At 37.2% G+C, this 26522-nt stretch overlaps 1 protein-coding gene across 11 annotated transcripts in view; it reads right to left on the bottom strand.

Annotated features, from left to right (window-relative positions):
* TBC1D5 (TBC1 domain family member 5) overlaps positions 1-26522 on the bottom strand; it is a 328319-nt gene that overhangs the window by 288177 nt on the left and 13620 nt on the right. For 9 of the 11 annotated variants that reach the window (XM_065666027.1, XM_065666023.1, XM_065666030.1 and 6 more), the window contains exon 2: positions 9753-9814. The exons of 1 other annotated variant lie outside the window; for it this stretch is intronic. The gene's annotated coding sequence lies outside the window, so the exon portion shown is untranslated. Of the gene's footprint in view, positions 1-4403; positions 4513-9752; positions 9815-26522 lie in introns of all 11 variants that reach the window. One more of the 11 variants, XM_065666029.1, reaches the window with a different exon arrangement.

Below are 26522 nucleotides of genomic sequence, written 5' to 3' on the forward strand. Positions count from 1 at the left end.
ACAATGTAAGAAAGCTAAAACATTGCACCTTCTGAAGCTCAAACACCATCAAACACGAGGTCTCTAGTATGCTCCAACTGTGCTGCTCACCAAATTTCCCCCCCAAAAGAAGGTGAATTACTAACCTTTAGTTGTAGTTTGAACAAAAATATATTTAGAAATATACGGAAGGTAAAAGACCGAAGAAGACTGACTATCAGGAAATAATCAGTGTCAAAAATGAAACCTTGCATCACAGGGCTTCTTCCATGTCACCCCTTCCTCCTCCAGTATTCCTTTCATATATTTAATCATCTGTTAGCAGAAATTTTTATAGAATTGGTTGTCAAAAAGAAATAGTGAGGATGATTATGTTTTCACAGAAGCATTGTTAATAATGCATGAGGAAATGAAAAATAATTAGTTGCAATTTTCTAAGCTTTTTAGCAAAATATTCACTAATCTCTTGCTTCATATACAATATCTGGGTAAAAATAAGATCTCTACCCCAAATCCCTTCTATATAATCAGGCTAACAACCAATTACTAATATCAGACAAGAGAGTAACCTATTCTATATATTCTACCCCTTCTCCCTTTGAATTGTTTCTTCTTACCTTTAAAAACTTAATCTACGAGTGGAACAATCCCTATGACTCCCCTCACACTTGCAGGCCCTGGTCCACATGGTGGACTTCAACCATGCCAGTACCTGCTTGAGGAACAACACAGCATGGAACAAGCAATCCAGGGGTTTTTTGGAGTGCATCAACAACTTCATTAAACAAATTATCAAGCAGCTGTTGAGGGGAAGGCTTGCTGCTGGATTTCATACTTACAAACAAGGAAGAAATGATCAGGGGTATAAAAGCTGGAGGCAACCTTAGCTGCAGTGACCATGAGATGGTGAAATTCAGCATCCTGAGAGAAGATTAAAGAAACAAAGGCAAAAAGCAGGACCATAACCCTGGACTTCAGTAGAGGAGACTCTGACCTGGTTCAGTGATCTGCTCGGAAGAATTCTACGGCAGATGGTTGTGGAAAGAAGGAGCCATGAAAGCTGGTTGACTGTCAAGGATGATCATCAAGCTTAAGAATGGTTCATTCCAAAAGGCAGGAAAACAAGCAAATATGGTAGAAAACCTGAATGGACGAACAAGGAGCAGTTGGCAGAACTCCACAAAAAAAGAAAGCATACAGGAGATGGAAGCAGGGACAGGTAACCTGTGAGGAATACAAAGACATCACCCGAGTATACAGGGAAGGGATTAGGAAAGCCAAAGCCCAGATGGAGCTGAATTTGGCAAGAGATCTGAATGGCATTAAGTACACCAGCAGCAAAAGGAAGACTAGGGAACATATGGGCTTACTCCTGAATGGGAACTTCCTCACAAAAGACGAACAGAAAGCCAGTATCCTCAGTGCTTTCTTTGCCTCAGTCTCTACTAGTGAGACAAGCCTTCAGCAATCCCAGGTCCATGAAAGCAGTGTGCAAGTCCAGGGCACAGTAGACTGATGCAGGTGGAGCAGAATCAAGTTTGGGAATATTTAAAGATACTGGATGTCCACAAATCCATAGGCTCTGAAGAGGTAGACTCACAAATGCTGAGGGAGATGGCTAATCTCATTGCAAGTCCACCCACAGGAACCTTTGAAGAAGCATGGAGAATATGGCAGGATCCTAGGGACTTGAACAAACCAAATGCCACTCCTCTCTTGAAGGAGAGCAAGAAGAAGGATCAATGAAACTACAAACTGCTCAGCCTCACATCAATCACCAAAAAGAATTACCCTGTGAGCCATACTGCAGGCTGAGGGTCAAGCTTCTGGAAAACAGAAAAGGACGCAGGCATCCCAGTGGACATCAAGTTGAATATGAGCCAGCAATGCATCCTCACAGCAAAAGAGGCTAAGAACATTAGAAGAGGAAGAGCAGGAAGTGGAGGGAGGTAATTATTCCCCTTTAGAAAGTACTGGTGATATGCTTCTGGGGTACTGCATGTAGTTCTGGGCTCCCCAGTACAAGAGAGACATGAACTTATTAGAGTGCCTCCAGCGGAAGGCTTGAAAGATAAAGGGTTTGAAACACGTGAAATATGAGTAGTTCTGAGAGAGCTGGGATTGTTTAGCCTTGAGAAGGAAAGGCTCATGGGATTGTACCTATTTGTAGATATTTCCAGTGGGAGGGAGTACGAATGCCACAGAGCCTGACCCAGTGGTATCCAGTGAAGAGACAAAAGTTAATGGACACAAGAAATAGCATTTTAAAATGGCAAAAACTTTTATCCTTAGGATAATAAAAGACCAGAACAAACTGTCCATGGCAGCTGCGGAGTCTCCTCCACCTTTGCAGATATTCAAAACTCAGACAGACAACGCCCTACTGACAGGAAGCTGCTCTATCTGACCGTGCTTTGGGCTGAGTGGCTGGACCAGATGGATCTTCAAAGGTGCCTTTGACCTCAACTATCCTGTGATTCTTCAATGTGGTTCATGGGAAACCATAAATGTTTTAGCTCAGTTATTTGTATTCAACAGATATTTATACACCACTAGTGTTAATTATCCAGAAGTCAGCAACAAGATCTTAAACAGCTTGCTAATGCAGGTCTTCCTAAATCACTGTATCAATGTTATTTCTTCAAATATTTTGTCACATGCATCATTTTCCTGGTTTTGTTAGGGTTTTTTTTAAGACTCTGAAAATATCATGTGAACAAGACATGACAGCACAGAATCATAGAATAGTAGCTGTGCCTGGGATTGCTAAGACCCAGGTGTAGGACCTTGCATGATCTTCACGTAATAACCGCCTAACAATATTTCTTTAAAATCAAAATCAACAGACATCTTGAATTTAAGTAGAGCATCAGTTTTGAATGCATAGGGCTTGTACATTTATTCATATTTGTACCAGGAGAATACAAGAACTGGAAAGAAATCTGCAGGGAAAACTTTAGGTAAACACAATCTCCCGTAAGATATAGTCACTACGAAATACGCAGAAAACTAGGAACCTCTGCCTGCTTTTAATACCTGAATGATTACAGGGGGGAAAATAAATAAATAAATCCCACAACCAACCTCAGACTCTTGATTTCACTTAAAATAAAATAAAAAGCCTTAAAAGATTTTCCATAATTTCCATTGGCAATGATTGTGAAAACTGAGCTGTATCTCCCCTAATATAGCAAACTCACACTTCACTGTTTTGCATTTAACTATTTAGCAATATTGCCTTCCTTAACCTTGCAATTAATAATTTTATGTCATTAATAGCCTTTTATTCTCATTTACAGTATTCTGCCTTTTTTTATACTGTTAGTTCACAGACCAAATACCTCTTTTTACTTCTGAATTGTTTCTGAACTCTGCCCAGTCCCAAACCACCACCAACAGCTTCACCTTGATTTTCAGAAGTTAAATGAATGTATTAAACACAGTTCAACATCCCAATTCTTTGTCCATAACAACCACAGGCAAGACAGAGCTTTCCTTTGGAAAATAAATCTAATTTACACTTTTTTCTATAATGCTGACATATGCCTTAAAGCAAGGCAACCAAAAAGTCCTACAGTCAATACTACTCAGTAATTTTAAAAGTCATCTCTTTAAATTTATGGAAAGAGTAAGTCAGAAAAGAAAAAGTGAAGAGATCTTTCAAAAACAGCTGCAGCATGCAGAAGAAATTAGCATGAGTGCTGCAGGGAAAATATCAGCAACAGGGTTTGAAGAAATCTGGCTTGGATCACTGTAAAGAAAACAGAGGCAGATGCTACTCTGCCCAGCCCAGGTCACTGCAGAGAGAACAGCAGCTGGTTATAAGAGTCATGTTTGGGACACAGACTTGGTGCTTGGTTTTACCAAGCAATTTTTTAATACATTCTTGATGATTTTAGTGCAGGACAAAAGCTGAAAACCAGATGGATGTTTTAGTGGGTGGAGCTGTGAAAAATTAAGCCATTTATTTAGTTAACAGTACTTTGTTTTTTTCTCTTTCATGTGTAGTTGTACACCCAATAAAAAAAAGAGAAGTACAAATGTTGACTGGCTACATGGATCTACATCTGTAATAGAAATAAGTTTCTGAAGTGCTCTACCAAGTTATCAATATTTTAACAGCTTTTAAAAGCTGTTTTATAGTAGGGCAGATACTTTCAGGACCGTAGGCTCTGCATTCACTCCACATTAACTGTAGTATATTTTAAGACATTTTGTTTCCACATTCATATGGGCTTAGAAGAGAGTGTCCTCTGATCACCATATCCACAATCACTTTTAGCTGAGAGTTAAAGAACTCTTTTTTATAACCCACCAGCCAATGTTCAAATCCACTTAGAGAGTTGTTGTTCATCCACCCAAGGCTTTTATTAAAACCTCTACCATCATAATTTCTGCATTATGTTACAGAAAAATGAACTTACATTACAGATCCTGGTAAGCAGAACAGTTTTTAAAGTGAATTTTTCCATGATTGCCCAGCTCCCCATTTCATGACTCATGCATTCCTTCCAATCATATTATTCATCACTCCTTTTCATGAAGGAAAGAAATTACAAATGATTACCATCTTGAGTTGTCTGAGCACAGAAAAAAAGTATCTTTAGAATCAATGGGCAACTCTACTCCATAGATCAGCTACTTATTCAAAATATGTTTTACTGAAAATGCAGAATATGCCTTCAGATGTGACCGTAGTTTTACTAATTCTTTTAAGAATGTAATGCGTGCACATGCATACAATAAAAGTCTCTCTAGAAAGAGTCTTAAAGAGTAGTACTGTAGATATTAGGTGATTAAAGAGAACAAAAGGCATTTTTTTCAGATCGTTACCAAAATATACTTCTCACTCCCAAATTATTTTTACATTCACTCCCAGGTAATGAGGTTATTTATTAAGAACAAGTGGGCACAGTAAGGCAAATAGAACTCTTTATCATATGTGAATGAAAATGTTAAGAAAAGTATCTTTTTAACCAATTAAGGAACAGATAGCTTAGACCTCCCATGGAAAGGAGTTGCTTAGTAGAGAAATAAATCATTCTGTGGAGAAAGAGAAAAAAGTAAATTTATCTAGTCAAATAATTGCAACAATTTCATTTGTTGGCTGCAAATCAGGAGAAGTTTCAAAGAAAAGCTTATACATCAAGTTTCTAGATTACCTGTACACACCAACTGTATCTATACCAATAGATACTATAATTCCAGAGGAGTAACTTCTTGTTTACCTGAATCTACAAATCATACAAATTTCATGTTAAAGCTCATTGTACAAAAGTTTTAAGTTTTGTAGTATTAATCTAAAACCTCCCAACTTTTATATCAAACATTAGAATTGACATAAATATGATAAAACGGGGAAATCCCACATGCCTATGCTCTTCAGAAACTCCAGTCAACTGAAGCATGGCACTTATTCTCACAAGAGGAATAATATAAACAACAACCAAAAAAGGGAGAATAACAAAGCTCTTTGCATTTGGTATATTTGCTGGGTTTGCAGCCACTATAAGGGATGTTTTTAATGTTTGTTGATCCTCACAACAGAGGAACATTAAATCCAGCTATAACCATATGTCAAATGCAAGAGCCTGGGATAAAGAAAATAGTCTAAAATTAGTGTTTACTAAATATAATGCTGTAAGAGAATACATTCATCAACTTCAGTGCCACTATCAGCCTGTCGTAAGTTAAACTCAAATGTTTACGAGATCAGAATTTCAGCTGAAAGGAAAAACATGTTTCAGTAGAGACAAGTCACCACACTAGGCACAGCCTTCTCCACTGAACTTTTTACATTTTCACTTTATTGCTGACAAGATGTTAGAGGCTCTTCCTGGTAGGCATTTTAACATATATGGGAAGATATTATTCCTACATGTGGGAGAATAAAGTATGCTGGTGGTATTCCATGAGTGTGCAAACTTTATGCCAGAAAGGGGAAGTTAAACTAGCAAAATTGATTTTTAGCTTCTCTCAGCACTGGAGACAGAAAGTATGCATAAACAAGACCAAGCTATTCTGATTACCACTGTCAGCTCTGATCAGTCCTACATCCTTTATCACAGACTTTCAAAATACATTTCAAAGCAGGTTCCCTACAAAGTGAATATTCCTTTTACAATGCCAGTGTATGTGTTTGATTACAAATACCACAGTATTTCTCTAGTATTTCCTTCAAAAGAATTTTTTTAATACTTTTAAAGTTTGATTTGAGAGAGTGATGATCCCTATTCTGTGAAGCAAGCTAGCGTCATTAGGATGACAAAATCAAGTCTTATTGTGGCAAGAAGAAACATCATTTAGTATCAACAACACACTGCTATTGATTTGAACTCCTCTTTGCCTCATGGGTGAAATAAAAAGTTCCTACACACAGACTCTCTAAGCATACCAATGGAGGAGAGAGGCAAGAAAAATACTAAAAATGGCTGTATTAAAGATACAACAGGAAATATATGACTCATGAGATGTAAATTCTTTTATCTGTATGGAATAAATTGAAGAAGAGCTTAATATGGCTTCTGCATTTTCTATGGAGTTAGATTAGAACAGAAATACACCTACCAATAATACACCAGATTTAGGCTTTCCAACAAGCATCTCCTAACTGTTCAGCAGTCTTTGTGAAACAAGCCAGCTTCATTTTCATTATCTAATACGTGAATATTCACATTTTTAAAATGACACCTTATTATAGCATCCTGGTTGGTTGTTTCTGTCAGTGCATGGTGGAGAACTGATTGAGCATACAGCGTAAATTATCCTTTCCCATCACAGGTAGGATCCCTTTAAAACAGAGCTAAGAACATTCTGTCAACACAGATAGGTTCATTCTTTTACCATCTTTGAAAAACAGACTGCAATTTTCAGAAAAAAAATAAACCCTATATCTTTCTTCTTAAAAGATACAAAAAGGAATAAAACCATAGTTAGTCATGCAACATCAATATAAATACCACCTTGCACATGAATAGTCCTTTTTCTAGAACTTAAAGCTGTGCCTTTAAGCAAATCTAACAAAAAAAAAATGTAGTGAAATGAAATACTACTTATGTTGTCTAATTGAACCAAAAATTTAAGCTAATTTCAAACACTTTTGTAGCACTGAAGTTAGCATGCTAGAATTCCACAGTCCATCTCTAAGAACATGAACAAAGTAATATACAAGGCATAAAAAATTATTTCAAGATAACTTACTCTTTAAAATACTTAAGTGTAGGGAACAAAGCTATTTTCATACCACATCCAGAAAATGGATGAGGTGTGAAAGAAATCTCTTGTTTAATGTGACCTTTGGCTGTACTTTCACTTGTCATCATTATGAAGTAGCTACTTTCAGTGCCAACACATAAGCTGCGTTATATTACCCTATAACAGTAGTAGCACGTCTTTCAGGAAGTGTTTCATACTCCAAGAAACTGGTAGCAGAATGCATTGACAGCACTTACCTTTGTAACTGCTTATAATAGGTCTTATTCAACAGTAAGACCTCATTTAAACAAGGAACTGAGAGTGACTGTACTAAATTTCATAGAGCATGTCACATAAACTAGTATATGTTGAGGAACTCCCTCGGAGTTCTCAGCTTCAGTGAAAACATTCAAATAAGGAGAAATGCAAATCTGAGATTGGAACTCTGCCCCAAATAATAATATTCAGAGCTTTGTTACTGTGCACAGACCAAAAATACTGCAATATACTTGACTTTCCTTAACGTATATAATTAAGAAAATACTTCTTAAAAGCAAATGAATTTGAAATTCAAGTAAGATTAATAGAACAAATACAACAAATTTATGTTTTATACAATGGTAGCAAGCTACAGAATAAAAATCAGTAGCTATCATTATCTGAAGCTGTTCATCTAACACCGTAGAGAGAAAAACCATTGATACATACTGTACACACATTTTTATCCATGTATATAAATCAAAGGAAACAGCTTCCTTTAAGGCAAGTATGTGAAGATACTAAAGCAAGATACAAATTAAATATTCATACATTCAATATTTCAAAATAAGGAATTTGGATATACACATGCATAATTTAAGTTCTATAGTGAAACCTGTCTAGAGAGGCCATTTCTACTGTATTTCAACAACACTGAAAGTTGAAATGTACAATGCAGCCTTTCCATGCTGTGTTAAAACTTTAAAGTATATAGTAATTCATTTCAAGCACTAAACATAGAATAAAGGCCTCATTATGCACACATCACTTTTGCAGATGAACTGCTGCTTTGCCCTATTCATTAAAGCCCTGAAACAGGGCTGACAGTCACAGCACTCTCCTGCAAGGTGGCTTTACAACTGCCCAACAGGTTACTCGTTAGGAGCTGAGGTCAAATAGGCAACTTGAGCTAGCAGGCTCATCAGTCCTGAAAAATCCCACCAGACAGAACTGACTCCTAGTCAAATCCTGATACCAGGCACCTGTTCTAAACTCCACAGAGCTGGTGCTCATACACAAAGACTACAGCTGGCCCCTTACACTGTTTTTATACCTTCACTCAGGCCTCTCTGGAGTAAAAGATTAGGGTTTTGACCTTTTTATTGTCAAAAGAAAGCAACACAAAAGCAGACTTCACAACAGTATGTTGTGCACTAGGAGCTACGAACAGAGAACCTGAGAGCAGTTTACAGACAACAGAGATGTTAAATTTTTGGAGCATATAAATTCCTATGCATGCAAAAAACAGTGGGGGACATGGAGGAACCCTTCTACCCAATTTCCCCCCTTGAAATACGTCGTCTTCTGCATGGGTCTAAAGAGACCACTACTCCTCCTCATATATATAAAACCTTGCAGACGAAGGAAATCTCCGTATGAGTTATTATGTAAATATTGTTTTTATTAGAAATTAAACATATTGATTCAAATATCAAAGGTCTCATTTTAAAAACATCCATTTTACTGGGACAAAAATATCTCAAGTTAACTTTAAGAAGAATTACAGAGTACTTATTAACAGAACTACTCTGTTTCAGCATGTTTTAAAGCAAACATTTTTGCTCCTTGAAGGGCACTCATTTGATCTTGACACATCTATGAAATAATAGAAGCAAAAGCTAAGTAAGTTGAAAAGTGATATTAAACAATAGAAAGCTAAATAAAATTAGTATCTACATGGTAAAGTACTTCATTGAAAACCATCTATGGATTCTGCAAAGAACATACTTTTGCCTTAGAGCTAGTACTTTAATTTTCAAGAACCAAGAAAAAAAAATAAAATCAAAACTAGTCAGTAACAATGCAGCGTCGAAAAGCAATAAACTCAAAATTAAGTTATAAATAATTTAAAGCATGTCATGAAGATGTATTAATAATTCATCAGATAAATAATTTACTAAATAATCAAATAAATAAATAATGAAATACATAAATAAATCAGCAAATAAATAATTCTGCAAAATAACCTAAACAATAAGTCACTAAAACAAATGACAAACCTACAAAACTACAATGATTTTCTAAATTCTGATAGTTTTAAATAAACAAATGTATATAAACTAGATCAATCTTTGGTGGATAGAGAAATATTTTTCATTGCTATTGGTGAATTCCTGATTACACTGCACAAGGATACAATTTTAGGTTTTACAAAAGTGCAGCTTTTCCCTTGTAAATTATTAACATGATTGCTACAATATATCCTGCTCTGTATTTTACACATAATCCTTTATGTAGCTCATTTTTCCCCCAAAAAAATGAAAATCTCTTTACAACATTCTTAAGTCACGTATTTTTTTTTTCCTGGGTGCAGTACTTACAATACTGCAATAGCCTTCTTGGTGGTTCTCTTACTGTCTTCTGCAAACCTTCAGAAGTTTTGCTGCAGGGGGAAAACAAGTAGAATAATCTTAATTATTACAGATGGTATCTCATTCATTAGCGTATGACAACATTTTATTTGAAAGCACACGAAAACCTGTTTTATAATTCTACAAAGCAACTTAATGTGAAACACCATTACAGTTTGCAGACTACCGAAAGTTTTCAGAAGTCTTTGGTGGAACGAGTTCAAGCAGACTGAGGCCTGTTTCTTGTATTTAAGCTGACACACAATCTGTGCAAACTGGCACTAATTCAGATATAAAGACAAACCACGAGAAGGACAAAATACTTGGCTGACATCTAATGTTATCCTTGATTTTGGAAGTTCATAGTCCTTGAAAGAATACAGTGAGATCATTTAATAACCACTACCTAAGTACATTCACAATTTCATTACAACACTGCACTCTAAAGCCAACACTGGTACCACAAAGGTCAAAGTCCACTCATCTCCTGAATTAACTTTCATTCTCCATTTATTTTAATGAATAATATTGACAGTCACCATAATTTTCCTCAAAGTGGTATTCTGCAAATACAGCAGTTAAAGAAATGCGCCAGAAGTGTAATCATGTTATCAATCCATTCCGTCAAAAAGGTTTATTTGCTTTCTTCTGTAACACACATTACAGGAAAGAGACACAGTTTCATAAACCATGCTACTGACATGGATTTTTGATCTCTGTACAGGACTGTAAAACTGAATGCATACATCAAACATGAGGTTATATATTGTACATATGCACTTTTTTTGCTTTTGGTTCAAAGGTAATCAGTATGCAGTTCTGTTTCTGCTGGTAAGATCTCAAATGGTTGATGGTGTGGCTGTATTTCAGCACCTAAAAGCATAAAGGATAATTTACTCTTAAAACTACCTGGACACATTATATTTAACAAGTCTCAAATTCTCTTCAGGGATTATAATAAGAAAACACTTTGCTTAATCATAAATTTTATATTTATCTTGGCTAAACACCCTCCTTTGGACAGACTGCCATGTTTTGTCAGGAAAAATCAACACAGTGGAAATGAAGTACTTGTTCTGTTGTGTGGTCATTCAAAAGAGTATGTAGAAGTAATGTAGATGTGCACGAGCGCTACTGATAATTTCACGCTCTCATACACTCATTTCAATTTGCTTTAAAAAGGACTATTCCTCCTGACTAAATATAGTCATCATGAAAAAGCATACCTCCCCTTTGAGCTAATAACACTGCAAGGCCCTCAACACAGGAGTAAAAAAAACCTGCTATATTTTAAGGAACATGAAGCACTTTCTTCTCATAATATTTTTCTGAAGTGGGACAAATGAGACTTTTTTTGCTAAGGTATCCTCTTTTACTGCCCAAATTTCACTTTGAGAATGCCAGTTCTTTCCCACACCACATCTGCAAATCCCATCCACCCTAAACAAATCGTACATATCCCAAATCCTCCTTTTTGAAAGTAATGAATCCTTGTAAAAGCAGTATATACCTTCACACATTAAAAGATTTTGGGGATTACTGGGACATAAAATGGCTCAGGAATGATCCTAAGGTTCTGGAATTTGATCTTCTTTAGGAAGTACCACTTAGTCATAGATCATTTTCATTCATTTGCAGCTTGGAAGCCCCAGATAGCAAAGCAATTTTTCACCAATGAGTTACAGTAGAACTAAAACCGTAATTACAGCAACCAATGTCTTACCACCACATGTTTCTTCCTTTTACAATTTACTTAGTTTTTAGCAAGTTTCATGTTTAATGTGGGTTTCTAATCTGTGGTTACAGAACCGACCTCCTCGCACAACTGTTTCCAAGTTAGAGGGTCGTAACTCCCTGCTCAAATAGACATGTAAATCATTTAAAGAAAGGACACAAACCAGCGAATGACCTGAGATACAGATACTTTTATACCTCTTGCAAGCAAATAAAAACTCCATCCTACACAACAGGTAAAGGACTGAAACTGAGTATGATTCCATTCCTCTTTTCTGCCAGCTGCTCCTTTTCTCCCCAGCCCTCAGACATACTAAAGGTGCCTTTACTCAACAGATCATGCAAAAGATTGGTCAAAAAAAGAAAAAAAGACTGAAGCAAAAGGCAGTGCCATTCAAGCATAGTTCATGGAGAAAGAACACCGGAAATCAGCTAATTGTGTGCACTGTACTCTGCCCAGGTTGAGAAACTGAGCGCCTTGCTGTACTTAATTTATTTTGTGTGAGAATACAAGGAACTGGATTGTACTGCATACCCAAGAACAAATTTCAAATATTTACAATGGCAAAAGTATAAATAAGGCTCATGGCAAAAAGCACTAAGCAACAATTCTGCGTTTTGATACTGCCATCACCAGAAAGTTTCTTAGTTTGCAAGTACAAATCACATCAAAAGAAACTGCATACTGCTGCTTTTTCCCTTTAGGAACTTACGAACATAGAAACCTGAGGAAATTTCAGAAAATTATTACAACATATAATTTTAAAATTTAGGACTGGAATTCTGATTTTTTCTTTCTGAATGTTAAGTAGCAAATACAGGGGAAAAGAGAAAGGCTGGACAGACATACTTAACCAAATTAAACATAATATAAGGCACTGACGACTATATTCTGATTCACAATTCAAGGATTCTTTGAAATGTTATAAATTTCACATAATATTTTGCACTATCAATGAAAATGGATTCTTATATTCAGGAAGTTAATATGTAAATCATTTCCAGGCCAGAAGCCTCATTCCTCTGCCATACTTCCCTCTATTACAATTGATAAATTAAAAATTATATTTTTGGCCGACTTCACATAGAAAGATACTGTTGTGACAGAGTACAGTACTTCAATAAAATTCTTAATGTATCTCCAATTTTTACCATAAAAAGCAAAGAAATGCTTGTTACATATATTGTATAAGTCTAACCGAAAGCCGCCAAAGTAACCCAGCATTCAATCAGTTATATGACAATTTTGAGTATGTTCCTGATAAGAACCTTGAGTATTTCCTGAATAACTTTTTAACAAGCTTCTTTCAATTGTCTCTTAGTAAAAAATCAATTTTGGAATACTAAAATACATAGTAAAATGCTAAATCCCAAACTACTGAATCAACTGCTATCAATACAACACATAGCTCATTTGACTGGTATGACCCACGTTTCCTAGCTGATTTTTAGATAAAAACAAGCAGATTACTAGCAAAGGTTTATCTCAAATTCCCACATGTACAGCATGCCACATTAAATATATGCAAATCAACCTCGTTCTCCTCTAGTTTTTTTGAGCTGACAACTCATATGACCTGAAGCCATGGTTAACGATTACAATTATTTGACTTTCATATTTATACAATCAGTCATCAGATACACATGTTAATTGATTTTAACAGATAGTTTTGTATTCTGATGATCAACAGTAAGCGCACACTTTACCAACGTCTTGATTTATAAGAAAACAGAACTTACATAATTTTTCACAATTAACCCTTCACTGTGTATTGATCTACAGTATTCACTGAGACTTCACTACACTCTAGCCCAGAAGTACTCCAAACTACAGGGTATTTATTTCGGTAACAAAACTTGATTTTTCAGTTAAAACCACTCTTATATTGTGTTTAAAAAAACCCACAAATACTACCCTAGAAATGATGAAACATAATTAATGCTTAAATAAATGGACTGGGCAAAACACTAATCTACAGTTAATTCATATTCACATTTTGCTATTTAAAGTTCTTTTCTCCTTTTCAAAAGAACCTTAGTCATGCACTTGATTCTAATAAGCCCTCAGTTGTCATACACATGACAAAGTACAAGCCTACATTTAAGATCCTTATTTCTCAAGCAATATGCTTAAGGCCAAAGCATTCCTCTGTTGCCACCACAAAACATATTACTGAATCAGCTCTTTTTTTTTTTTACATGGCTGCAAATTTATTCTTTGCAATTACATTTTTATTTAAATACCCTATTTATTGAAGCATCAAATACAAAACTACAAATTGCACAGATTTGCACGTGAAGGACTGACTACTTTATAAATTTATACAGCGTGCAATCATCATCTTACACAATTAATGGTGGTTGGTCTTTAAGGATATTCATACAAAAGAGAGTGGATATTGAATCTTACTCTCAAATAGACGAAATCATGCATTATTCCACAGAAGGGCTCTCCCAGTTTAGGCCTTAAGTGTTACTGGATTAAATGCTTATGCTCAAATTTTGGTAAAGCAAAAGCTGCCAAATCCCTTTCTCAGTATACTTTAATAACAATACTGATATTTTAATTTCTGCAAAATGCAGAGTCTTTCTACTTTCTATAAATGACTTGAGGTACTGAGTCTGTTCATCTTTTATTTGGGTGAGCATTGTATACTCCAAGTTCTGCTACCATTCTCTTTTTGGCTGCCTGCTCCAACTAATTTCAAGTGAAATGTATCCACTACATGAGATTTTTAAATACATTCTCCAGAACAGAAAGCAGTACAGAGACATAACAGCACTCATCTCAGATACCTAATGCTGATTCAAGTTCCTATGATGCATCACAGACAGAAGAAACTTAAAGCCATGTTACCACAAGCATGAACAAGCACCTTAATCTCTAAAACACTGTTTAATGGACTTTTCTGATTTCTAAAAAGTCTTAATTTCACACTGAACATAATGAGAAAGGTACTGAATATATGATAGGATTCTGTTGCTTTTTTAATAGTTATTTGCCTTAAACTAAGGTCTGGCACCACGGTTAAGTACTGATAATGCAAATGAATACTCTTCAATCTTTCCCTTATTGGGAAACACCTCAGTCTTCAACAGATCTTGATTTCATTCAGAACATAATGAAAAGTCTGTGGGCCTGCAGAAAAGGGAAATCCATCCCACCCTAATCACTAACCCAGTGTTAACACCACAGGCATCCCAACGCAGAAAGACCTTGGTTTCTTTTATATAATGCAGTGATATGAGTTAACCACCTTCAAGACTTGACTGTAAGGTTTCTACTTTGGCAGCCAAGGCAGACCTTAAGATAAATGGAAGGGTGACAAAGCTCTTAAAAGTTATATGTGAAACTCCAATACAAATGGCCAGAAGAGTGGGAAATTAAAAGACAAATATACCAAGATACCAATGTATATACTTACTATGTAAAGATCTAATAAACTTAGAAAATAAAATTTCTAGTTTTTAAAAATTACTGATATCCTCCACTTCTCTTTAAGCTTAACTGTGTTAAAAATTACAGACCTGGTAATGTAAGCTTTGTAGAAAAACAAGTAAAATTTAACAACTGCATAAGTATGGGTGACTGAGCCAAAGCAGTCCTACTCTGACTCATAAATACAGCACATTCATATAAGTTAGAATTAATATAAATATTTCCACTAGATGCCTGAATTTAGATTAAAGTGAAAACAAACAAACAAACAAAATCTAATAAAAAAAAATCCTGTTACAACTCACTATTTTAAAAAAGTATGTTAATTTTTCATCATAAAGATCAGTGATTAGAAGTAGTATATGACTAACAATACTCAATGTGTTTATTAAAGACCAAGAAGAAACAAAAAATAGAAAGCAACTGCTGACACCTTCTGATGATAACGTTAATGTGAAGAGTTGTAACTACAGTAAATTCTACAGTTAACAGTTAAATCAAGGCTATGAGTAGAAAGAAGGCCAATAAAATGCATTCTTGGAAATGAGAAAGTAGAAAATGTCCACCTGTAATACAAACATGAGCACAGTGACAGCATGCCACCATCCTGAGACTCTTAAGCGGATCACGACGGGGAACAAAAATCCAGCTCAATACAAGGGGTTTAGTATCCAACTGTTACTGCTTTATCTTAGTCACAAAATGAAGTTGAGATCCATGAAATATAGAAAAACATTTACCATACTGGCCTTGTTGCACACTAAGATGTTCTTTTGCACAGTTTTACACATAAGAAATAAACATGAAAATGGATCATAAGTTTAATACAACTAGGTAGGTAAGTTTAACCATCTGCATCCAAAGGTGATCCAATTTGATTAGAAATAATCAAGGATAATCATACATCAACAAGCACTGTCCTTAATGTAGAAAGTATAGCCTTTATTATGTTTAGTTAACTCCACACCAAAACTTTCTAACTATTTTGTAACTCATTGTATAGCCTCAACAGAGAAGGAAATATATTAGCAGCTGGGTAAGTTCCGTACAGCCATATAAACCCCATCAGAGGTGCAAGGCATGGGAGGAAAATACCAAAAAAGGAGAACATGAGGAGGACAGAAGACATACTGCTCATTTTGATGAAAAAATTATCTAAGCCCACACTTAGGTCATCTAAATGTGATAAAAAACATAATCACAGAACCTCAAAGTGTCAGTCTGTGAAACGGAAAACCTCACACCACCTCCAGGATGTTTTATTTCTACCAACATCAGTAACGTTTGCATTCCCTCAATCCCACTCCATTTTATAATGGTGACTAAAGGTCACTGGACTTATTAACACTAAGAAACAGATTAATAAGAATGGTAATAATTCGCTTGCATAAAATTTGCCCAGTTCTTTGATGTTCCCTGTCTATAGCAAAGTGGCACATGAATACCACATAGTCAGCCAATGCCTCTTCTGGCATGAAGACTCCTTTTGAGATAGCCAGTATGACCAGAAGAACTATTGCTTGTGCCATCCAAATAAAACATGGAAACTTCACGTCTAAGAAACCCAAAAGGCTTCGCAGTTTCTCTTAGAACAAGTACATATTTAACACAGAATCATGAAGTTAGTGAATTTAAAACACATCAGAGAAGTGCTGCAAATTTCAACCCGGTTAACGGATAGATGAATTTAGGAAAGAGGATGTACGCATCATCAACATAAGACAAAATTGCTGGGTTTTATTTTAAACATGCTTAAACTCAACATTTTAACTTAAATTACCTTAAATATTTAAGAATGATGTACATTTTACATCTCTTGCCACCTGAATCTGGCGATCCAAATGTCTAGAATAGCACATTTGGAATGCTGAGTTATATTAACATCATACTAACTATAGCAGTCCAATTGCAACAGATTTCTCTGGGTTTTTGCATATCGCTGAATAAATGACTCCGGAATTAGTTTACTTTTCTTGGAGGCATTATATGAGATTATTTCTTGGTCTCCTCCTCTTTGATATAGTACACCTCTTAAGATAATTGATTAATGTTTTGGATATCTCATTCATCATCTATTATTACTGGTGTCATAAATTAGAGGAATGGAACAGAGCACTGGACTATACTCTTTTTCCATATTCATCAATAAAATAGCCACCTCTGTTAGCAAGCACTGTATAAACAAAGCTGGTTCATCCACTAAAGTGAGACCAGGAGTACTTTTTAAAATCAAATCCCCAAACAGATCATTAGATTTGTAGTGTAATAGGTTATTAGTGAACTAATAATCAGTAAAAAAGGTTAGAAACACCTGGTCTGCAAAAGACAAAAGCACATCAGACATCGCTAAGTCCTATAAATTATTTGGATGAATTAGAAAGCTGATGAATACCAGCCTTTTATGAGAGAGAGACAGCGAGACAGAGAAACAATTAATTGTTAAAAAATGCTATAATTTTGCCACCATACTAAAAAAAAAAGTAAAAAGTGGAGGAAAGATTCAACAGAAACTTTAATGGAAGCATTTAAGTCTTTGATATTTCTCAGAAGACAAGTTACCTACAGCAGTGATAACCAGGAAAAACAAAGTCCCTTGCCAGCACTTTTTCTTTTTTGAATAAGACAACCTAAACACAAAGTCATTGGAAAATACAATTCTTAAAATACCAGAATATTTTCAAGATAATGATCATTAATGGGAATCCTATCAGTAATAAGTTACACAGCAGTAGACTGTGCTATATAAACTACCTGAAGGAAGACAGAATTAGTATTATGAGAACATTAACTCTGACAATACAAGATCATTATGCCTGCATTAAATTAGATCTTTGAATTAAGCCTGAATATCCAAAATTTCACTTTTTGATAATTTAGACAAGATTCAGTCGATATATTTTGTAAACATTCACTGTTTTCTTTCCTTTATCTAAAAGTAAATATCTCATTAAGGCAAATTAATATTTTACATGATAAAACAGTACTGCATTCACCTCTTTTCTAATTGTTACATGAAAAATTTTGAGCCATGTTTAGTAATTCATTAATGGAATCAGACACAGAATTTAAGTTCTTATAAGAAAATTAGAAAAGGACTGCATATTTTAAGATTTGTATTGGGTAAATATAAGTTGCTTCAGTTTAGCAACTGTGCATCCAATTTCTACATGCAAAAGAAATAATTATCTTTTTCTTCTTTAGGCATTACAGATAGGGTATTTCAGGCTTCAATATCAGCTGAAAACAACAAAACTTTTTCCAATTAAACAGTCAGTCTTTCATTGTGCCACCTTTAAATCAGGACATTTATTATTTTCCATATAGACCCTTCACTACCTATAGTAATGGATAATTAAAAAAATCTATTTCTACCAATGCTTTTTAAAGCTAATTAAACAGATTTATACAGACGCATTTTTCCTTTATTATGTTTAGAATTATTAACAAAAAAGTTTAACGAACTACGTATGACACTTTCCTGTAGTTACAATTACCTGCAAAATGCAAAATTAATTATGTGAACTGCATCTGATTAGTCTCCAGATTGATTGGTGCTTGGCCATGATTATGATACCTGTTGTTCAATCTAAAGAGTAATTTGCAGTCAAAAGGACCTTGATTAAAAATAAGCAGGACCCTCCTTGTACTAAGGTGCATGCGGTTTGACAATTGACACAAAGCAGAGAAACCAATCCCTCCCCTGCTTGACAGCAGCCATTTGTCCTCTTATCTCTGCTTCACTTTGTACAAAAATGTGTATTGCCAGGGAAACACCAAGATCTGCTCTTTTCTCTGTAGATTATGATATTCACCCGTCACATATGTCTCCTGAATTCTATCTGTAGCCGCAGTGAATATCTAATTTCTAGAACAGGGAACTTTATTATACAGGAGACTATCAGCATGTCCTACCCACAATTTCCAGCAGCAGTCTAGAGGGGTAACAGGTACGAGATAATTCTCTGGTGCAAAAAGAACTCCTGGTCTCTATGATCGATAGGAGTGCTCTAGCAACTGGGGTAGTAGCACAAAAAATTAAGTGTTGGCAATAGCACCACCATTCTATCTTGCAAGAGTTTTCTTGACTTGGTGTTTCCAAACCATCTGAGATTTTTTTACCATTTCTGCTCTTTTTGTTCACCAAGGAGAGAACTTATGTCTGCATGGAATTGTTCACAGAACCTCAAATCAAGGCACACGCACTGCTGATTACCTAAAACTCCAATATAATAATCTTGGGATGCGTGGAAGAAGGTTTATTTTTTCCTCAACCTAAAAAAAATTACTTCCTTACCTAAAGCTTTACAACAAAGCCCTAGTGAAGGGTATCCAGAATTACCCAATCTTCATTTTCCAGCTAAATAAGCAGGTAACCTGTTCTCTATTCTGAATACATAATTTCACTTCTTAATGATAGATTTCAACATGAATTAATGACTGTGTGGAAGTACTGAAAAAATAATGGAAATAATGCTTTAGCTTACCCCATATGGAATCTAGAATACAAGAGGCAAATTTCCCCAAATAATTACGCCAACATAACTTTCCTTTAAGCATTTGCTACCTAATTATCGTAACTTTCAGGCTCGCTGGAAATGTCACCAATGGCCAGCAAGTTGCATGGTGAATATACATCAATCACTGACAAGTAAAGGAAGATATTTGTACTTACTTTTATTAAAGGTTCTGCAAGACACAATGACCTGTCTTCTTTTTAATATCAGAGATCCATAAAGCTTCAACTGTTTATATATCTGCTAGGATGAGCACCCATAGATGTTGATTCTTATGGTGGTTATAAGGAATATCACTGTTACGTGCTTTAATCACAGAAATTGCATGAAATTTAAACCTCTGCTTCTCAGCAACATTCTATCCTCTAAACTCTGCTGAGTACCTATACTTAGTCAGACACGTATTTTTAAAGCCCACTAGAACATTCATTCATGTAGTACATCTGAAGCACACATGGACCTGCAATAACTTAACGCATCTATTGGCGGGGGGAAGCAAAGCAGGACATTTGAAATCCAGTAACTACAAAGTAGTGATTAAATGCAGGAGGAGAAGTGAGGAGATGGTATTCTGAAGGAAGCAGGCAGGTAGGAGTGGAGGGCAGAAGCTGATACCATCAGTACTGAAGATAAACACCTCCATATGGGGTTGCGATATTAATTTCCTCAACGCAACTATTACCTCTAGTAAAGAAGTTTACTCCAGCTACATGATTTAGCAACTGTTAAATCAATGATGTTAAATTCAGAATCCACTAGAAACATACTACAAATTGTTGTGAAGAAATAGGGCTTGTTTACTCCTCATTACAGTGTCAGTGAGTCAAAGAGTTGATCTTAAACAACAAAAGCCTGACAGAAGACAATGCTGCCAGCCCTGTCAGACTCCTGGAAGAGAAAGTCAAGGCTCAAATGATTGTGCTGATCTTTGACTGAAGCTGTAAAACAAGTTACTTTCTTCAACACCAAACACAACACCGCAGCCAACAATAAGGAATCCTTTTGTTTTTTTCCACACAATGAATTTCAAATGTCATAAACTCTGGAGATTTTTAATCACATTAAAAAGGCATTAGCAAGGCAAATGAATATAACCCAGACCATACACAACCAAAGGACTGGTTTTCCTGACTAACCTTATTTTTCCTTCTCTCATCTAAATTCCAGTACCAAGACTTCTTATTAATAGGTACCTTAAGGTTTAACCAGCTTCTAACCTGAGATTTTTTTCTTTCATTACTTAAATCTGAACAGTTGTTCAGATTTGTTCACTGACTAAATTCCAAAGTATCCATGTTTTATTAGTCACATGGAAACTGGACTGCTACCCATAAGACTTCAAGATAAAATGCTCCACTAATTCAGATCAAGAGCTCCCATTCAAGAACTAACAGCCTTACGATACAGTATTTCCTGCTCTCAATTCAAATAAAGGTAATTAAAAATACCATATTTTCTGTTCAGAAGTCATCATTAGTCATCCTTCCTGAACTCCTGATTCTCAGCATCACCTCTAATGTCCTACATAATTCTTCCCATCCTTACTTCACAAAGAATTCTAATTAAAAAAAAACCTACATTGACTAAAAGCCTGTCAATGTACCTTCCAGTGTAATTTTAGTGTATTTATAAGATTCCTGCTGCTACTCATTAACAATCAGATTCAGTGTTTACTTTTTAATTTTAGATTAATTTGAAAAAAAAAAAAAAAAAAAGAAAATCTAGCCCATACCAAGTAAACTGAGGTCAACATACTGCAGCTGCCATAACCACTACAGAAGAGTAACAGCAGAAATGAACAGTTAATGACTAGTAACAGAGCCAGAAACAATGGACAAACAATAGTTTAACTTAACCAATGGGTGTACACCCTCTTCTTCCCACTTCTCACATCCTGTAAATTTATCTTGGTTATAACTATATTAGTCAATTCAAGTTTGTTGAAGTGCAGGTTTTTCCATCACTGACATTAACAGTGAAGTCACTCAGGACTTAAAAGTACAGACCAATTTTTTTCTTCCAGCAACAAATCTTAAGCATCCAGAAGCACAGGACTTCTTGAATTCTTGAACTAAGTGCTTACTCAGCAGGCATCCAGAAAGTAATGCATTATTTCACTTAGCCATACTAGCACTTTGCCATTCATTTTATGTAAGAAATCATAACAAGTGTATTGTTTGACATGTAGCAAAAACATGGGCAACCAACAGATATTTCCTCTGACCCCTGTCAGATCAATTAGTTTCCATAGCAGAGACAAATGCCTTCAGAACAGCAAAGCAAGACAACAGAAATCCTCTCAAATGGTAAAAAAAGCTGAATATATGAGGTAAGGAAGTAAACTAGGTTTGAAACAATAAACTGCATTGAAGTGATTGTCTATACTAGAGCTAAAGCTGTTCTCAGTAATGTACAGCATCACACACAGTACTTCACAGTAAATAAATTTCATGAAATCATTTGTGTGCCTGAAAGACATGATATAGACTACCCATCCAGAGTGCATTCCAAACATCTATTTCATTTTAATACAATAGTATATAATTGTTTAGGTTAGAAAAGATCTTTAGGATCATCAAGCCCAACTGTTAACGAGCACTACTAAGTCCACCACTAAACAATGTCCTTAAGCACCATCTGCATGTCTTTTAAATAACACCAGGGTTAGCGACTCAACCACTTACCTGGGCAGACTGTTCCAATGTTTGACAACATTTTCCGTGAAGAACATATTAATAATAGCCAACCTAAAACTCCCCTGGCACAACTGGAGGCCATTTCCTCATCCCCTATTGCTTGTTACTTGAGACTGACAATCGCCTCACTACAACCTCCTTTCAGACAGCAAGGTCTCCCCCATCAGCCTCCTTTTCTCTAGACTAAACATTCTCAGTTCCCTCAACTGCTTCTTATAAGACTTGTGCTCTAGACACCTCACCAGCTTTCTTGCCTTCTTTCCATCTCTACTTCCAGCATCTCTACTTTCCATTCTTCTTCCAGCATCTCTACTTTCTTGTAGTGATGGCCCCAAACTGAACATGTTATCTGAGGTGCAGCCTCACCAGTGCAGAATACAGAGTGACAATCACTTCCCTAGTCCTGCTGCCCACACTATTTCCGGTACAAGCCAGGATGCCGCTGGCCTTCTTGACCACCTGGGCACAAGCTGGCTCATGTTCAGCCAACTGTCGACCAACACCCCCAGATCCTTTTCCACCGTGCAGCTTCCCAGCTGCTCTTCCTAAAGCCTGTGGAGATAGATTGGGTTGTTGCGACTCAAGCGCAGCACTCGGCACTTGACCTTGTTGATCCTCATGCAATTGGCCTAGGCCCATCAATCCAGACTGTCCAGATCCCCTTGTAGACCCTTCCTGCCCCAAGCAGATCAACACTCCCATCCAACTTGGTGTCACCTGCAAACTTTCTGAGGGTGCACACAATTCCCTCATCTAAATCTTAAATAAAGATATTAACCAGAACCGGCCCCAGTACCGAACCCTGGAAGAGCACAACTTGTGACCAGCCACCGACTGAATTTAACTCCATTCACCACCACTCCTTGGGACTGGCTATCCAGCCAGATATTTACTCAGCCAACTGTACACAATCCAAGCAATTAGCAGCCAGTTTCTCCAGGAGAATGCTGTGGGAAATGATGTCAAAGGCTTTACTGAAGTCTAGGCAGACCACATCCACAGCCTTTCCCTCATCCATGAAATAAATCACCTTGTCATAGAAGGAGATCAGGTTATTCATGCAGGACCCGCCTTTCATAAACCCATGCTGAGTGGGCCTGATCACCTCACTGTCCTGTACATGCCCCATAATGGCACTCGAGCACCTTCAGTTTACACTGCTTTACCTTAAATTCACACACACAGTGCAAGTAATACTTACTAAAAAGAGGATATAGCTTAATTACTGAAATCCATTTAAGCTCAAAATAAAAATATGAAGCCAAGTCAACCATAAACAGCAGGAATAATGCCCATTAAAGTTTTACACCCTGTAGTTCCCAATCTTCCTTACTTTTACTAATGTAAAATACATCAACTTAGAAAATGTATTCAGAAGTTTTTAACATTTTTTATTACAGGAGATTACCTTCAGGATCAAAAGAGGTGCACTATGAACATAAATTTCACATGATCTTAAATGTAGAAAGAAATCTGCTGCATCTCTATCATCTAGTCACGCAAGATAACATGAAGATTACATCATTCAAGGATTACCAAGATCGTTGTGTGTTTAATTATTAGTCTGGGTCACCATTCAAAGCACTAGTTATTAATTTGCCCTCCTTCATTCCACATTCTGGACTAGAGATTCCTTGAACAAAAATTCTCAATTCACTGACTGTATACCTGACCAACTGAGTGAGCTGTAGAACTAAAACTAAGATATAAAGTAAAAGTAAATGATAAATGCAAATCTAATTTACATCAGCATATTTCAAAAGTTTCTTGTGCTCTCCTGGTCCAAGTCTCAGAAAAAAATCATTTCACTACCTCTAATACAAGACCAGCTGCCATGACATTGTCAGCCCATCCATAAGCTGATCCATAGACTGGAGAGCCAAGGAGCAATCAGTAGGACCCTCTTACCCTTTAATAGCCCCATATGGCCAGTGCGAAAGCCTAATAGAGAGTGGAGACTAACAGTAGCCTACCATGGCCTGAATAAAGTCACACCACCATTGAGTCCTCCATACCAGACATGCTAGAACTTCAGTATGAACTGGAGTCAAAGGCAGCCAAGTGGTATGCCACGACTGATATTGCCAATGCATTTTTCTCAATTCCTTTGGCAGCAGAGCCCAGGCCACAGTTCGCTTTTACTTGAAGAGGCGTCCAGTACACTTGGAACCAATTGCCCCAGGGGTGGAAACACAGCCCTACCATCTGCCATGGACTGATCCAGACTGCACTGGCACAGGGGCAAGCTCCAGAACACCTGCAATACATTGATGACATTATTGTGTGGGGTGATACAGTGGAAGAAGTCTTTGAAAAAGGGAGGAAAATAATCCAAATCCTGCTGAAAGCTGGTTGCGCCATAAAACAGAGTAAGGTCAAGGGACCTGCACAGGAGATTCATTTTTTGGGAATAAAATGGCAAGATGGACGTAGACAGATCCCCACAGATGTGATCAACAAGATAACAGCAATGTCTCCACCAACTAATAAGAAAGAAACACAAGCTTTCTTGGGTGTTGTGGGGTTCTGGAGAATGCACATCCCAAATTACAATTTGATTGTAAGCCCTCTCTATCATGTGACCCGGAAGAAGAATGATTTTAAATGGGGCCCTGAGCAACAGCAAGCCTTTGAGCAAATTAAATGAGAGTGAGCTCATGCAGTAGCCCTTGGAACAGTCCGCACCAGGCCAAATGTAAAAAATGCACTCTATACTGCAGCCGGGGAGAATGGTCCTACCTGGAGCCTCTGGCAGAAAGCTCCAGGGGAGACTTGAGGTCAACCCCTCGGCTTTTGGAGTCGGGGATACAGAGGATCTGAGGCCAGCTATACCACAACTGAGAAAGAGATACTGGCAGCCTATGAAGGGGCTCGAGCTGCTTCAGAAGTGCTTGGCACTGAAGCACAGCTCCTCCTGGCACCCTGGTTGCCCATGCTGGGCTGGATGTTCAAAGGCAGGGTCTCCTCTACACATCATGCAACCAGTGCTACATGGAGTAAGTGGGCTGCACTAATTACACAACAAGCTCGAACAGGAAACCCCAGTCATCCAGGCATTCTAGAAGTCATCACGGACTGGCCAGGGGGCAAAGATTTTGTAATGTCACCAGAGGAGGAGGTGATGGGTGCTGAAGAGGCCCCACCATACAACAAACTGTCAGAAAGTGAAAAGCGATATGCCTTGTTTACTGGTGGGTCCTGCCATACGGTGGGAAAGCAGCGGAGATGGAAGGCAGCTGTATGGAGTCCCTGACGACAAGTTGCAGAAACTGCTGAAGGAAAGGGTGAATCAAGTCAGTTTGCCAAGGTGAAAATCGAACGGTACAATGGTGTCATGGTTTAAACTCTGTTGGAAAGTCAGCCATGCAGTCTGCTGCTCCCCCTCACCCCTTTCCTCCCCCTGCTCCCGGAGGACTGGGGAGAAGAATCGAAAGAATGTAACTCCCACGGGTTGAGATAAGAACGGTCCCGTAACTAAGGTATAACACAAACCACTACTGCTACCACCAATAATAATAATGATAAAGAAAATAACAACGGAAGAGAATACAACCGCTCACCACCCACTGACTGATAATACCCAGCCCAACCCAGCAGTGATCTTGCCCTTCCCAGTAACTGCCAGTTTACATCCTGGGCATGACGTGCTGTGGTATGGAATACCTCTTTGGCTAGTTTGGGTCAGGTGTCCTGCCTCTGCTTCCTCCCAACTTCCCTTCCTCCCTGACAGAGCATGAGACTCAGTCTTTGGTCAGACTAAACAACTTAGCAGCAACTAAAAACATCAGTGTTATCAGCACTGTTCCGAGGCCTAAAGTCAAAACCACAGCACTGAACCAGATACTAAGAAGGAGAAAAATGACTGCTACTGCTGAATCCAGGATAAACGGGCTGTTAAAAACTACACTGAGAGCAATGGGTGGTGGAACTTTCAAACACTAGCATACACATTTACCAAAAGCCACGTGGTTGGTCAACACCAGATGATCTGCCAACAGGGCTGACCCAGCCCAGTCAAAATCCCCAGTCGTGGGATCCCCAACCACTTTTGCTCAGGGACCCGGCTATACTTGGTGGGTAATGCGGGAAGATGGGGAAGTTTGATGTGTACCTCAAGGGGATTTGATTTTAGGGGAAAACAGCCAATGAACTCAACTGTATGCTGTTGCCTGCTATGTAGGACTTTCATAGCCCACCAACTAGATGTCTTCAGGTCACCAGCAACCGGCCCTGACTTTCCTCCGACCATCATCCCAACAAAGAATGAACTTTGATGGAACCAGATGAGTTGTGCGGTATCACAGCAGGCAATGAACCAACACTGCAGACAACCTCTCCTGCTCTGATAGACTTTTAC

The sequence above is a fragment of the Lathamus discolor genome, chromosome 2 (assembly GCF_037157495.1).
Source record: "Lathamus discolor isolate bLatDis1 chromosome 2, bLatDis1.hap1, whole genome shotgun sequence".
In the NCBI taxonomy this organism is placed as follows: domain Eukaryota; kingdom Metazoa; phylum Chordata; class Aves; order Psittaciformes; family Psittacidae; genus Lathamus; species Lathamus discolor.